Source organism: Eucalyptus grandis, chromosome 4, assembly GCF_016545825.1.
Source record: "Eucalyptus grandis isolate ANBG69807.140 chromosome 4, ASM1654582v1, whole genome shotgun sequence".
NCBI classification, from domain to species: domain Eukaryota; kingdom Viridiplantae; phylum Streptophyta; class Magnoliopsida; order Myrtales; family Myrtaceae; genus Eucalyptus; species Eucalyptus grandis.
The window spans coordinates 37063002-37077374 of NC_052615.1; the positions used below are offsets into that span (position 1 = coordinate 37063002).

Consider the following 14373-nt stretch of genomic DNA (forward strand, 5'->3'; position numbering starts at 1 on the left):
ACTGAGACGGAGATTACCTCTGTAAATTACAGTCCTTTTTGGCCCCCACGTTAATATTTGCATCAAAAAATAAAGAACAAGAAAGAAATGAATTTAATAAATGACATTATACTAGGCGATGGACCCGTGCTATGCATGAGAAAGGAGCTCGTAAAATAGATTGCAGTGAATAATTATTCCAGAAGTGTACTTAAAGTTATATGAAAAGTGATTATACGCCCCTTGGACTAAAAGGAAAGAAATTAAATTGGATTAAAGTGAACTTAATCATACCGACATAAAAAAAAAAAAAAAACACTTAATCATCACGACGTGTGCTCTTCTTGTTGCTCTTGACAGAATTGCGTGCGAGAAGAATCGACCCAACCAACACTGCAAAAGAACGTCCAGGCACTAGGTCACGTTTCATTTTTTCTCCATGACTCACCGACCGAGTCACTCTATCGATATGCAAGCGCAGAAAGCGCAGAAAGCCTCTCGATCCTCGGGTTGCCCAGCACGACGAACCAGGAGACAAATTATCAGAGCACGATAAGATGAGCTCTATGCAGAAGAGTACAATTATTGAAGTAGACAGAGGCTCTTTTTGCTTTTTCACCACCGTCAGTTCCGGACCGTAAAATATCTTTTTGACTAGCGGGTCAGCTTTGCAAAGTGAGCTCCAGCTGTTTTTGTCCGATTCTTCCTGGCCCCGGCCGGAGCAAATATGACGCAGTCCCGAGTTGTCATGTCAACGTGGTCCCGCGCTATTCTGTTTCTTCTCTGGCTGCTCTCGTTACCCTCTCTTTCCTCTCGCTTTCGTTCTGCGCTCTTGGTCACGGGGTAGGGGCTCAACCTGGACGAAATGTACGTTCCCCGGCACAAGGCTGAATAAATCACCGATCGCCTTCCAGATTCACCCATATTTTGAGCAAATGCAACAAACATCCTTTCCCAAATTGACGTTTGAACGATTTTGATCCGCACCCATAAGACCAGAACCTCAATTTCACGCCTCCAGCAACTCCGGGGTGCCGCTAGGCTAACGGTCAGTGACAGCAAACTTTTCCAGCCATGTATCCCAAATTCAGCGCGAGGAGCGACCGAAAGGTCAAGTTTGGTCTTCTTGTCTTATTTTAGCCGTCTTTTTTCGCTTAAAAATTTAATTTAGGTTATGTGCAATCATTTTGCAACACTCGCATTAAACCAGAAGGAAAAAAAAAAGAGAGAGAGAGAGAAACTCAGACGCATTTTGGAAGTGTCAAAATAAGACAGACCCAATTTTTTTACTCATACGTCTGGGGTTGGGCTCTTAATGAGTTGTTGGACATTTTAACGGTTTGGTGAAAATAGATTTAAAATATTAAGATCTAGCTGCGTGCATGATATGCCAGAGGGTGTGAAACGGCCATCACGGCTGTCAGAACGATGGGCCCCACAATAAAATATCTCCGGAAGGCCCTCGTAAAGTCGTATACTCGTAGCCCTTATCTTCACTTTCATTTTTAAATTTTCTGCTAAAATAGAAATATCATTAAATATATAAAAAAAAAAATTGCGAAAGTAAACTTTCGGGTGACTTTAGACGCGATTACATATGTCCTCAAGTTTTTTTTTTCCAAATAAAATGTCCTTAAGGTTTTGTGGCCACATTTCCATTATAAAAATTCTAAAAAAACACAACAAACGTTGAGCTTGATAGATATAATTCATAGCTTTGTAATTCATACCAGACACTCCTTAATTGAATCTTCACCTTTATCCAGCATATCAAATTGAGTAGCTAAAAGATGTTTAATGCTTAATTGTCGTGTTATCCAGATATATTTGGACAAGATTAAGCTTTGCAAGCGTCTACGAAATAAAAATCATACTTTAGTGGCGAGATATACATTTCTTAAACAAACTATTGAGATTAATGTCTCAAATTGAAATGCGATTTATCAAGACCAATCTCAAAGTCGAAACTCATTTAATAATTTATGGATGGCCTACAACACTTTTATATATAACCCAAAACCAAAGCCGAATTCGTTTAAAGAGCTTGATTGATAATTCAAAAAATCTATTAGAGTACCATACATTTCATATGTCCATATTGGGAATATAGAGATACCTTAAATTTTAGGCAACTACTTTAGGCAAATATGCCCAATAGCGGTTCTAACTCAGAAGGTGATGATAGTTGGACATTTTAACTCTAGTTGAACTAGACTTTCCGTCAAAAAGGAAAATTACAGTGGCCTTGCTCATTTTTTTGGGGCTAGCAAATCCAAAAGAGTCAATTAGAGTGGGCCACTCTTTGACTCTTTGCACTTGTAGGCTCGAAGAATGACTAGCATCTTGCTTTTTCCCCAATGGAGACTTTTAGAATTAGTGCTCCAAACGCAATTTTATTTTATTTTATTTTATATGTTTGGGCTAAATCAAAAGACTAAGATCGGCAAATTTAAGCAATGTCGCAGGCTCTTATTGGGTGTTTGGTAGAGATATCTTGCATTGATCATTTTGTTTATGTGGAATGAAAAGCTTATTCAACAAACTGGCACTTGCAGTGTTTGTTCTTGGAATGAGGTACGTTGCTAACTTGTTGAGCCTACGCAAATTGAAGGAATCTTCAAGTGGACCAAGATGGAGGTCCTCCATTGCGTAAAGAATGGGTCTGTAGGGCTAGTATAATGCGATCTATCACGCTTTACTCTTTCTTCCTTTCTCCTTGGTTTTATAAGTCTATTTTCGTGCATAGCAGGATAATAATTTTCTTTTTTTTTCAGAAACAAAAGGCAAAGGAAAGAGAGTTTCCTCATGCAACGGAGGATCTACATCTTGGTCCACTCTAAGATCTTCCTAGGCTCAGCAACCTAAAAATGTATGCCATTCTAGGAACAAACATTGCAAGCAAAAAGATCGATGCTTGGTATCTCTACCTAACACCCAATAAAAACTTGCCGCATTGCTTACGCTACGGAAAGATGTTGGTCATTCTTTGGGGGCCTACGAGTGTAAAGGGTCAATTAGAGCGGCCAACTCTAATTGACTCTGTGCGCTTGCTGGCCCCCAAAACATGAGTAGGGCCACTTTAAATTTTCCTTTTTAATGGAAAGTATAGTTCAAATTGCTCAATTTTTTTCAAATGGGCCTAAAGTCATTTAGAAAGCTATGTAATTTGGCCTGTAAGTCTAGTTCAATAATATGTTCGCTTTAGATGCTATAGCAAGTTATCAACATGTTCACATGTGTTCAAACTCATTCAGACAGCTATACTATAGTATATTTAGTTCAACTTGCTTTCTTTTTCTTCTCGAGCAATGGGAAGGCTTCTTTTTTTTTTCTTTATCTGTGAGAGAGAGAGAGAGAGAGAGAGAGAGAGAGAGAGAGAGAGAGAGAGAGAGAGAGAGAGAGAGAGAGAGAGAGAGAGAGAGAGAGAGGAATTCTCCAACTACCAATAACTTCCGAGTTATAATGTAGAAGTAGAACTATCTAATTGTATTGCTTGAAATTTGAAGGTCTCTAGAGTTCTAATATGGACAATTGAAATGTATGATAATTTGACTTATCAATCAAGCAACTTAATAATTATGAACATGGAAAAAATAATTCGGACTTTCCTTCACTACAACGTTAATAATCCAACTGAAATTTCCACTTATGATATTTATTGTCTTCAAATTCCTACATATTATTAATTGAAATTGGAACTTTCAGATGTGGCATGTGCACGGTACATGTTAAGGAAAAAGGTTATTGGGGTTAACTAGTGTATAATTATACGAGTTCAGGTTTAGGGGAGGGGGAATGCAAATTAATGAAGAACTTCAAAGTTATGAGGGTAAAATAACATTTTCCCTAAATGTAAGAATGAGGTTTCACGTTCATGGAACCTTAAGAGTGTCATGATAATTTATCTAATTTGAAGTGATTTTCCTCATTATTTAACGATGTAGTTGCATTTAATCATTGTTAATATTTTCTTCCGTACTTGGTTAGGAAAATTTCCTCCAATCATATCTTTGATTGGTGTCTAAATTATGAACTGTAAACTTAATTAAATTTAAATGTGAGTGGTCTTCGTATTTGTAACCCACCAATTAGAGGCATAGCATGTGATAAGGAAAATATGGCCCATTAGATAGTAATCTATGATGTAAGTATTATGGTGCATGGATAGAGAACCTCTAAGGAGTTTGTGACAAATTTTTAGGATTTCCAGTACACTTGTCATATTATTTCATTAAAGTTTTTTTTTTTGGTAAGTAATTATTTCATTAAAGTTCATAAGTTAAAAAAAAATCAAATTGTTGATGTTCTAGTGCAAAGAAAAGAAAGTATTATTTTTTGGAGTTTAGAATTAAGCTCATAAAAATCTATTATGTCTGTTGTATAGATCTAAAGTAGATATAGTGAATCTAATTTGTTAGATAAATGTAAAGTAATGCTCCAAAGCACTTCTTTACCAAAAAAAAAAAAAAAAAATGCTCCAAAGCACTTTCATTGAGTGGCCACTATTTTAGATTCACCACATCTATTTTAGATCATACATTAGACACTATTTATTTTATAAGCTTAATTCTAAGCTCTAAAAATAATGGTTTCTTTTTCCGCGGAGCACATCCGCGATTTGCTTTTCATTAACTTATTAATTTAAAGAAAAATTAATAAGTTTAGGACGCCAAAAGTAATAAATTTGATTATCGGACACTCATGTTCTTACTTCTTCTTTTTTCAACTTTTGGCCCAAATGTTATCAATACTATTGGCTTTGCAGTTTTTTTTTTATTTTCAATATTAGACAACAAATTATGGGATCTCTTGTTCTGCTTGTCCTTAATTTTTCTTGAGGCAATCTGCAATATTTAAAAGGAAGCAAGCAACACAAAATATGACATAGTTGAGAAATTAAGAAAAAAGGAGAAAACAAAAAGCAAAGTGAGTTAGGTGTCAATAAAGGCACATCAACTCCTCAGAGGCTCCCTCTCCATGCACCAAAATACTTATATTACAGAATATTGTCTAATAGGTCATGTTTTCCTCATTCCACGTCATACTTCTAATTGATGGGTTACAAGTATGCAAAATACTCGTATTTAATTTTACTTAAATTTACAAGTCATAACTTGGACATCTATCAAAGGTATGGTTAAGAATCATAAATGAAGAACTAGAGATTTGTTAAAGTGACCATTAAAAGCAAATAGCCGTGTAAAATTTCTATGTGAATGTGCTATGTTACTCAACCTCATGTGAGGTTTACCCACTTTATATGTTTGTGCGCTTGCGCTTTGATGGCATCAACGAGTACTTTAGGCAATTACAAAGTTTTCTAGCCACAAATGCAGGCTTCCATAGCCTCGCATAGCTCCAACACATGAGACTTAGCTGGAGTTATTTTCAGGCAATGCATTTTGCACATTTAGTCTGTCAGGTGAGATCAATAACCTATGAGGAAATAACGAGATATTAATCCATTTCAGGAAGCATGAGTAATTTGAGCTCTAGGGCGATTTTCGCACAACCTGTAGAGAGAGATATATATATATATATATATATATATATATATATATATGTGTGTGTGTGTGTGTGTGTGTGTGTGTGTGTGTGTGTGTGTGTGTGTATTTGCTAATAATATTTTTTATATGATTCTTGATGTATTTGATATTTGATATTTATATATTTATTGACTTACATACTGAAGAAGGAAGAAAAGCAAATAAGAAGAAGGGACTGGTGCCATGAGACAAATTTGACCAGCTTTGAGCAAATTAAATGATCCTCTGTTGGAACGGTGGAGTTTGAACAGGTAATGCCGTGTCTCCGTCCAATTCTTCTATAATTTCCTGTTTCAATTTTGTTCGACTTGAATTTGCGACCTTTATTCCACGGCAAGTTTAACATAGTTATTGTCTCAAATGGATTACGTCTTCCCGAAGGCACAAGTTCAAGACGTGGAAAAGCTCGAGAAATTCAATGCTTTCAACCACAGGAGATGGAGCACGAAGATTTGCTGCCAATTGATTGTTGCACAGTTTGGCTATGCTCTAAGAACTACATGTACGAGATGAATCTTCCAATAGGAAACTCATCGAGATCCAAAGAAGCGAATGGAAAATGACCGAAACAGCCTATTCATGATCCACGACGCAATGGACAACCCTCTTTTCAACATCCTCACATGAATCGACGGCTAATGATGTTCGGAAAGGCGTCCGATAGAGGCACATAAATGAGAACACCAGTAACATCTTTCTTGGTTAACAAGAACCTCAATTATAAAATTATTATTCTATGCCTATCACCGATGAAGTCAACGAATTGAGAGATATTGTAACTGCGTATGCAGATGCGGATGAATCAATCTCCAAGACTTTTCTCGTTTCTATTATTGTTGGTAAACTTCCATCTCCATGGAAAGACTGCCAAAAGCTTTTAAGCATTAGAAAGAGTCTTTTGAGTTTGGATCGATCGCTTCAATGCATTTAAGTTGAAAGTTAGGCCAGAAATCATGATGTATTTGAAAACCAAGCAAAAAGTGAACAAAGTTCATGATGTTGAGAAACCGGCATCTAGTAATTTAGGGAATATTTGAACGAGACTTGCTTTCGGAGTGGCAAAATGGATCATGGGGCTTCCTTTTGCTATGACGAAAGAAGAATGAAGCCAATTGGCGGAGGACAATGACGTGGTTGCGATGATCATGGGGTTCTCATGGCGAACGATGATGAAGGTTGGTGGATTGACTCCAGCGAAACTTGCAATGTTATTCCCCACAAGATGAAAAATATTTACGCTCTCTCGGACAACCCTGTCAATTAGTCGCCTGATCCGTCAATGTTAGGTTACCAAAAGTTAATTTTCGTGTGAGTATTCTATCCCGAAGACAATGAAGGAATTCAAGAAGTTTGATACAAGATTACGTGTGCGTGTATGCCCTGTGAAGAGATGACGTGTTGTTTCCAGGAGCACATAATAGCATGAGGCAACAACTCTATCAATGATTTAGTGCATGGTACCGACTTAAATTGATATCTATTTGTAAGATTTAAGAGGATTTTGCTACTTGCAAATTGAGCTATTTGGTATTGGCAAAGTGAAAGATAGAAAAAAGAAAAGAAAAGAAAAAGACAGTTCTATGATTTTCTTTGATACTTAACTTAATTTGATAAATTAGTAAATGTAGATTTTTGACATCCAACATGTCATTTATTCTGATTTCGCTCAACATAACATCGCCAAATTAATAGGTATAAATTCCCTCTTGAATGTGAAGTAGAACTCATCCATTTCCGATGGAATCAAGTGAGAGAACGGAGAATTGAACTTAATTGATTTGGTATGATATTAAGGAATGAAAAGTCGAATTCATGATAATTGAAGGTACATTATTAGAGGAGAAAATAGTAATTCCATCAAAAGAGTAATTTCATGATTACAAAATATTTCCTACAACCCAGTTAGAATGTTGATTGGTGGATTACAAGCATAGATCTCAAATTCAATTTTGATTAAATTTATATGCAGCTCATGTACATAATTTATAACCCACCAATAAGAGGTATGGTTGAAGAAAATTCTGCCTTTATAAATTTGGCTCGTTGAGTGTATCAAATGTTGCATTGGTCTTTGATGGGTGGGCTTAAACGACCAACAAAAATTTGATAAATGCAAACCTTGCAAATCAATTTTGCTGACTACCCTTTGAGATCAATAATCGTAACATCATCTCTTTGACGTAGAAGAACTTAGAAACGACGGCATGGCAAAAAGCTGCTGCTATATAGGGATGCTGTACAATATTGTGTAGACCGAAAGAGAACTTCCCACGCAGGAACCTTATAAGCAGCCGTTGCTGCCTGCTATCCATTATGTTGAGTACGGTCGACTGATTCGGTTTTGGAGTTTGTGGTGGTGCTGTTGCAACCTGATGACAGTGGCCGTGGAGGAGCGGAGCAAAGTCAGCGGCCATGGAGTGCGGAAGAAGAAGAAAGACCAAAGCGCAAAAAGAACAAATATGTGACAGGCTGAGTTTAAAAAGATTGATGCGACATTTTCACCTAGTTAGACTTGTAATGCATTGCTAATAATTTTGTGACATGGTGCAGAAATCTCTCATAGAGCAAAATTTAACATGTTGAGATACTTATTAGGTAAAGATAAGTTTAGGTATCTAATGAATAAAAGTCCAAGCATTTGCAACATCATTATCTGAAAAATGACAGCAAGCGTACATGTTGTCCATCATAAACGAAATCAAGCTCACGAAGTTACCTTTTCTATTTCTTACATATGAAAATCAAGCTCACCAAATTTTTCAATGAATGGATCATAAGAAAGTTTTTTTATTGGTCGGGTCATTAACATATGAATCAGTAATAGCAAATATGTCCAGAAGGGTGATGGATAGAGGTCCCCGGGGTGGGTTTTTTTTTTTCGGGGGTGGAGAAAAACGCAGTTAGCCGAGGAAGACCAGAAGGTAAAAGGAAAACCTAACGAGCCAGGTTCTAGGATTAAGTTCGAAGCAAGAAAATTCCAAAGCTAGGTCGATTCGGGCTCCTTCCCGGAGATGTATCATGTGAGGTTTTAGCCTCAGGTACCACTGATAGAATTTAGAGTCCAAAACTGGAACAACACCTAAATCTACAACTTTTCTTCGACCAAACATTTGCTAGAATGGAATCCTGGTGAATGGAAAGGATCTCTTGAGACTGACTGGGAAAGCACTGATCATAAGATGAGGAACATGAAGAGATTTGAAGTAAGGAAGAAGAATAACCTGATCAGAGCCATCCTCGGGGTCGTCCCTAAATTGAAGAGAGATTGCCTTTCTCTTCCAACTCCTGAAGACCATCGAAGCCAACAATGTACGTCTCGGGACAATAGTTGAATAAACTGGGAGCGTTGACAGTTGGGACCGTTGGAGTTGGAGGAGAGAGAGAACTATGGTTGAAATCTGGAATTTGAAATGAGAAAAGTTTTCAAGCATAGGTTGAAGAAGATGGATTATGCAAAGGATGAATATACGAAGTCGAGGATGCCATGGACGTCCTCTCTCTTGTCATGGAAGCAGCTTTGCTTGCCAAACGATACCTCCACGGGCCTGAATCTCTGTCCACGTTCAATGATTATATTACCTCCATCCCTTCACTCACTTCATGACCACTCCTTTCTTCTTTGATTATTTTTTTTTTCTTTTGGTGGGTTAGTTTGGTGTGAAGTAAATTTTCTCAGCCGTCGAGGGGGATTCTTGTTGTTCGTGATTTTGTTCAAATAGTACGAGTGTAAAAGGGAAGTTTCAGTAGAAGTTCTCGAGAAGCAAGAGCTGAAGAAGCACCCTTGATTGGCTAGTCGTATAAATTTAGGCGTACTTGTACTTTTATGTGCTTCTACTATTTGTAATCCGCAAAATGCTTTACTGGGGCAGTCGCAAGTTCTCGGAGGCATAAAAGAACTGCTAAAGTTTCCCTCAGTGAGCTAGTTTGTATGTGGGTAATCTTAATTTTCGTCAGAAAGTGACTGCTCTTGTTTATGAGAGTCATGACCATCATAAAAGTTTCAGCGATATTGCTAAGTCTTGTCTACTTAGAAAGATGAATCGAGTGCCCACCATTACCAATTGACAACTGTAGGAAATGTAAAAAATATGATGTTTTTGACTGGCCACTTCTCTGATTGTATGGAAAGGTCTAGGCTTAAGCTAGGGAAAAATGGAGTATTTGCTAATCAAATTATATGCAAGTGAAAAGACTTCTTTTTCTGTTTTCAACTTGTACGAGAAACTTTTGGGGTAAGCATGTGGAAAGAAATGAGTACCTAAAAGTTCAAATAGACATTAGAAGGAAATTTTTTAGAAGATGTTGTATTGGATCGAGCGAAACGGATTATTTTTACTTGAAAGCAAGTGTGTAGAACACATAAAAGGACCAAATTCAAAGTTAAGTTTACTGAACTTCCACTTGGTATTTCGTTTTTTTCCCCCATTATAGCATTTTTCAGTAGATCCCTCGTCAAAAGGTAACCAAGATTGAATTAGTACTATTAGGATGAGTGACCTGACAAATGTTCCCATATGGTATTGTTCCTTTCTATATCATTCTGTGATTTGATGGGTCTTCGAAGTTGTATGACGAAAGATGATCGATCGTAACAGGGCCCATTGCATTCCTTTCATCAGTATTTATTTAGTGTTGATGCAGCCCGTTCCTGGGCATCCGGGTGAGGAGGACTTTGTCATTAATGATATTTCTATTGGAATTATCCTAGTTGGCTGATGTGTACGTGTCATATCCATAAGAAGGCTTAAGCCATCTTTCATTGCACTCCTTGTGAATGGGTTGCCATAGATTTTGGTTCATATCATTGTGGGTCTTTATTGGGTGGTGGAAGCTTCAGTTTGGGAAGAAGGATTATTATATGTGCTGGAAGGAAAAACATTGTACAGAGAGGATAAGAAGCCATTTAATTAGTTCCATTGTCTTGTTATTATACTTCTTTAAGGGGCGTGGTTTGTCGAAGAGCACAACACACTATCTTTGGCAATCTTAACCTAAGTAAATTAATTGATGGCTCTCAAATGCCATCATGTGGAGGATCAATTCTATAGTCGAGTCTTTTGGGATCTTGTGGATCTTCTTGCATAAATTTTTATCATGTTGTTGTATCTCCTTTCTCAATATAGTTTTTACTTGGAAGATTTCGCGGTTGACTAACTTGTAGTGATCTATTGTCTGCAATTGCATTGACATAAAGCTCTATGTGAGCTGGACAACTGAAAGTTATTAAAAAAGCGAGAAGATATGTCTTTGACCGACATCTGCATTTTGGCTTTTTTTTCCCTGCTCACCCTCTTTTATTTATAGCATATTCAGAACTTGATTTAAATTTACAAGAAAAATGGTAGTATTATGCATTTAGAGCCTAGCATTAACTTGGATGCTGCCTAGCTTCTATTTCAATTATGTGCATCTCGTTGCTTACAATCTATATTCCCCCTTGATCTATCTGTATCAATACCTCTCTGTCTGGGTGGGGAAAAAAAGTCTTATTTGCTTCACCCATAGAATATTTGGCATGTATAAATTGTTTCAGCCATAACTAGATATCCTTGATCTAACATACAAAAGCTCTATCTGTGTGCTTTTTTTAAGATCGGTTTGGACTATTCTATGTACAGTTTTCGGTAAATTATAATGTCATGGGTGCTGATTTCTGATGAAAGCAGACTCTTCTCTACCTATGCCCTCATGTCATCTGCCCGTTTTAACCGTGCATCAGGGTTTGACATGGCTGCTGCCTGAGCGATTCTCTTCTTCAGAGATAGGACCAGAAGCAGGTTTTGTGAAAATTTGGTAACTTTTAGCTAGGTGTTTCAACTTAGGGTTTGAAAAACCTTTTCTGCATCAAATGCCTTTATGCTTGCCCTATGAGATGTAGTTGGGTTAAATTGAACATACAAGTGCGAGAATTTGTTTACATTTAACTACTCCTTTTCTCCGACCAAAAAAAAAACTACTCCTTTTCAATTTAGGTTTTTAGGACCTTTTCAGCATCCACTGAGAATAGGAGAGATTTTTTGGTCAAAGTGGAACCGTACATTCCGTATTGTCATTGATTTAAATTTCCACATATACAGAACCTCAAGAAAGCATGTTTGACCAATAGGCCATCACTTCCTTAAATTGTGGGGCTTTATTCAAGGAGTAAACTGTGCACACGGGAGCCCATGTTAATTAAAATTTAGGCTGCTGTTCTTATAGAATTTTGACTATTGTTTTCCACATTTTTTTCCTCATGTGTAATGAAAGAATTTGAAGTTTATTGGGAAAGTTTGTCATTTTACTGCAGTGACTGCTATCTTGGGTGTCATAACTGCCGTCAATGAACACATAATTGATACCGCCGCATCTCAGATCCACACTCGTCATCTTGAGCCTTCTACATTTCCTTATTCGTTATGCATATCTGCATTGAAGGACTTGGAAACACTTGTTGAAGTTGTCGCACAACATTACTATGGTGATACCAAGAAGTGGAACTTCATTGCAGCTACAGAGGCTATTAAGTGAGTTTAGATGATGTTAGCTAAATTTTCATGTAGCCATAGTTTGTGTAGTTTCCTGATGTTCTGGTAGTCTGTTTGAACCAGGTTTTTGGTTAGGTTAGCCATGTTTAGGAATGGTGGCTATAAGATGCTTCTACAGGGCGGAGAGATTCTAAATTCTGAGAAGGCATCAGAAGTTTCCTCCTCACAGTCCAGACCTGGAGATTCCAGAAAACCTGGATTTTATAGTGGGCCTGGTTCTTTCAGGAACGGCTTTGGGCAGAATGGGTGGAATCTGGAAGGAAGAGCACTGTCAGCGTTAAGTAGATTTGGAGAGAATGCTAGAATGGTTTCTGACCCACTGTGGTTGCGCAGGGCGTAGCAACAGAATGCTATTATGGAATCTCTTGGTAGGCATGTCAGGAGGTTGTTAGTTGAACCTTGGTAAAGTTGTATGATGTACTTTTGCTGATACATTTTTTTTTATGACAGCTCCAAAGGAAGAGAAATCAACATTGTCATCTATTTTGTCCGAGAAGGGTGTTCATGGATCTTTATTTCTCATGGGGGAGATCCTATTTATTGCAAGGCCACTAATCTATGTTTTGTTTATTAGAAAGTATGGAACTCAGTCCTGGACTCCTTGGTTTCTTTCACTGGCCATGGATGTGGTTGGCGTTGGCGTCTTTCCTCAAGTTACTTTGTCTGGGTGGGGTAGTAAAGACCGTAAGTTTCAGTACACCACTTCAGAAAAAGATGAGGTTAGAGTCTATAGTTATGTATTCGTTCATTTGAATTTGTCCATTTAGCATGCATGCCCTGGCTTGCATCACAATGCTTTTGGACTGGCCTTTCTTCAGCCATCTAATGTCCAGATTAATGATTCTCTCAAGATTTGTCAACTTGTGTTCTTTTTCCCTGTTAAGTAGTTGAAAAGAAGAAAGCTACTCTGGGCACTCTACCTCATGAGAGATCCATTTTTTAGCAAATACACAAGGTATACTTATAGCTACTAGAAATTATATCCAGTGCGAAGTTTACATTTCTGGGATGAATCTCCTCATGGAAAACCACGTTCCTTCTCTGATATTTCAGGGAAAGGCTCGACAAAGCAGAGAAATTGTTGGAACCTGTTCCCCTTGTTGGGGCTCTTACAGGTGTTCATTTGTGTCCATTTTGCTTCTACTTTTCACGTTGGCTAAGATAAGGCTACTTATTATGTTTACTCATGCAGCGAAAGTCATAGAGCTGATCGTGGGAGCTCAAACACGGTATACATACATGTCGGGCTCATAAGGGTGAAGCCTTAGATAGCCGTGCTACACTTTGAGCCGCCACACCCACCAGAAACAGAATACAAGGACTGTATCCACTATCCTTGTGAGTTACTAGAAGTTGAGGGACAATGTCTTGGCGACGAAGATTGACATTTTGATGTTTTTGGAAAATAACGCAATAACTGGTGAGTTCTGCTGCAGATCCCCAATTGTACACTGGTTTCTTGGTTTTGTTGGAAATAGATTTTGCTTCTAGCTTGGATTGCATCTGGGAGTAAGTTCTCATTGTGCAGACTTCACTTCAGAGTTGGGTTCGATCATGTTCAATTTTCTTGGGGGGTTTGAGGAAGAAAATCTTGTAACCCCTTTATGCCGTCCACTAATTCTTCTTCCCTTTCGTTTCTTTCCTTGTTTATTTTTAAGCCAAGCCCTTTGTTTAGATCCCTACGTACAGAAGAATATTGCAGTCTGTTTGATAATGGAGTGACATCGTTTCTTCGGTTCAGATGAAAGAAACCTTTAGATTTGAGTAAGTGGATTTTGTTCTATTATTGATCAGAGTTTGTCTATCTTCTCACTACTTATTAACATCTCAAAGAGTCCACACAACACTTCCCATGCGTGTTAAAAGACTTAGAAGTCACAGGGTTCTATGATGTCTGGAGGGATTGATTCTCCATCATAAAAATGTTGTATCCTAGCGTATTTTATCGTACTTTCTATTGAAGTGTCGTACCACACAAATATTTTAAAGTTTTTCAATGAACAATTGAGATTCGTTCTTTTGCCATCCTATGGTTAAGATCCTCTGGGATTCGTGTAAGTGCCAAGGTGTTATATTCACTTTCTCCTCTTACACGCATCAAGTACATATATTAAATTGAGCCTGAATACCGACGATGACAAGATTTGTGTAAGTCTCGTGTAGGTCTCCCAGATCTGATGGTCTGGAATTGGAGTTAAGGTCATGTGTCTATATGTTGGGTTACTGAACGCTAGCGATAGAAAAATGGGTAGGAAATCAATGACGTCTCACTTGGTCATTATCAAATTCATAAGCAAGGAGAAAAATTAGGATAATAATAC

General features: G+C 37.6%; 1 pseudogene; it reads left to right on the forward strand.

Moving 5' to 3' along the window:
* Window positions 1-11205: 11205 nt before the first annotated feature.
* LOC120292651 lies at window positions 11206-13742 on the forward strand (annotated as a pseudogene).
* Window positions 13743-14373: the final 631 nt, after the last annotated feature.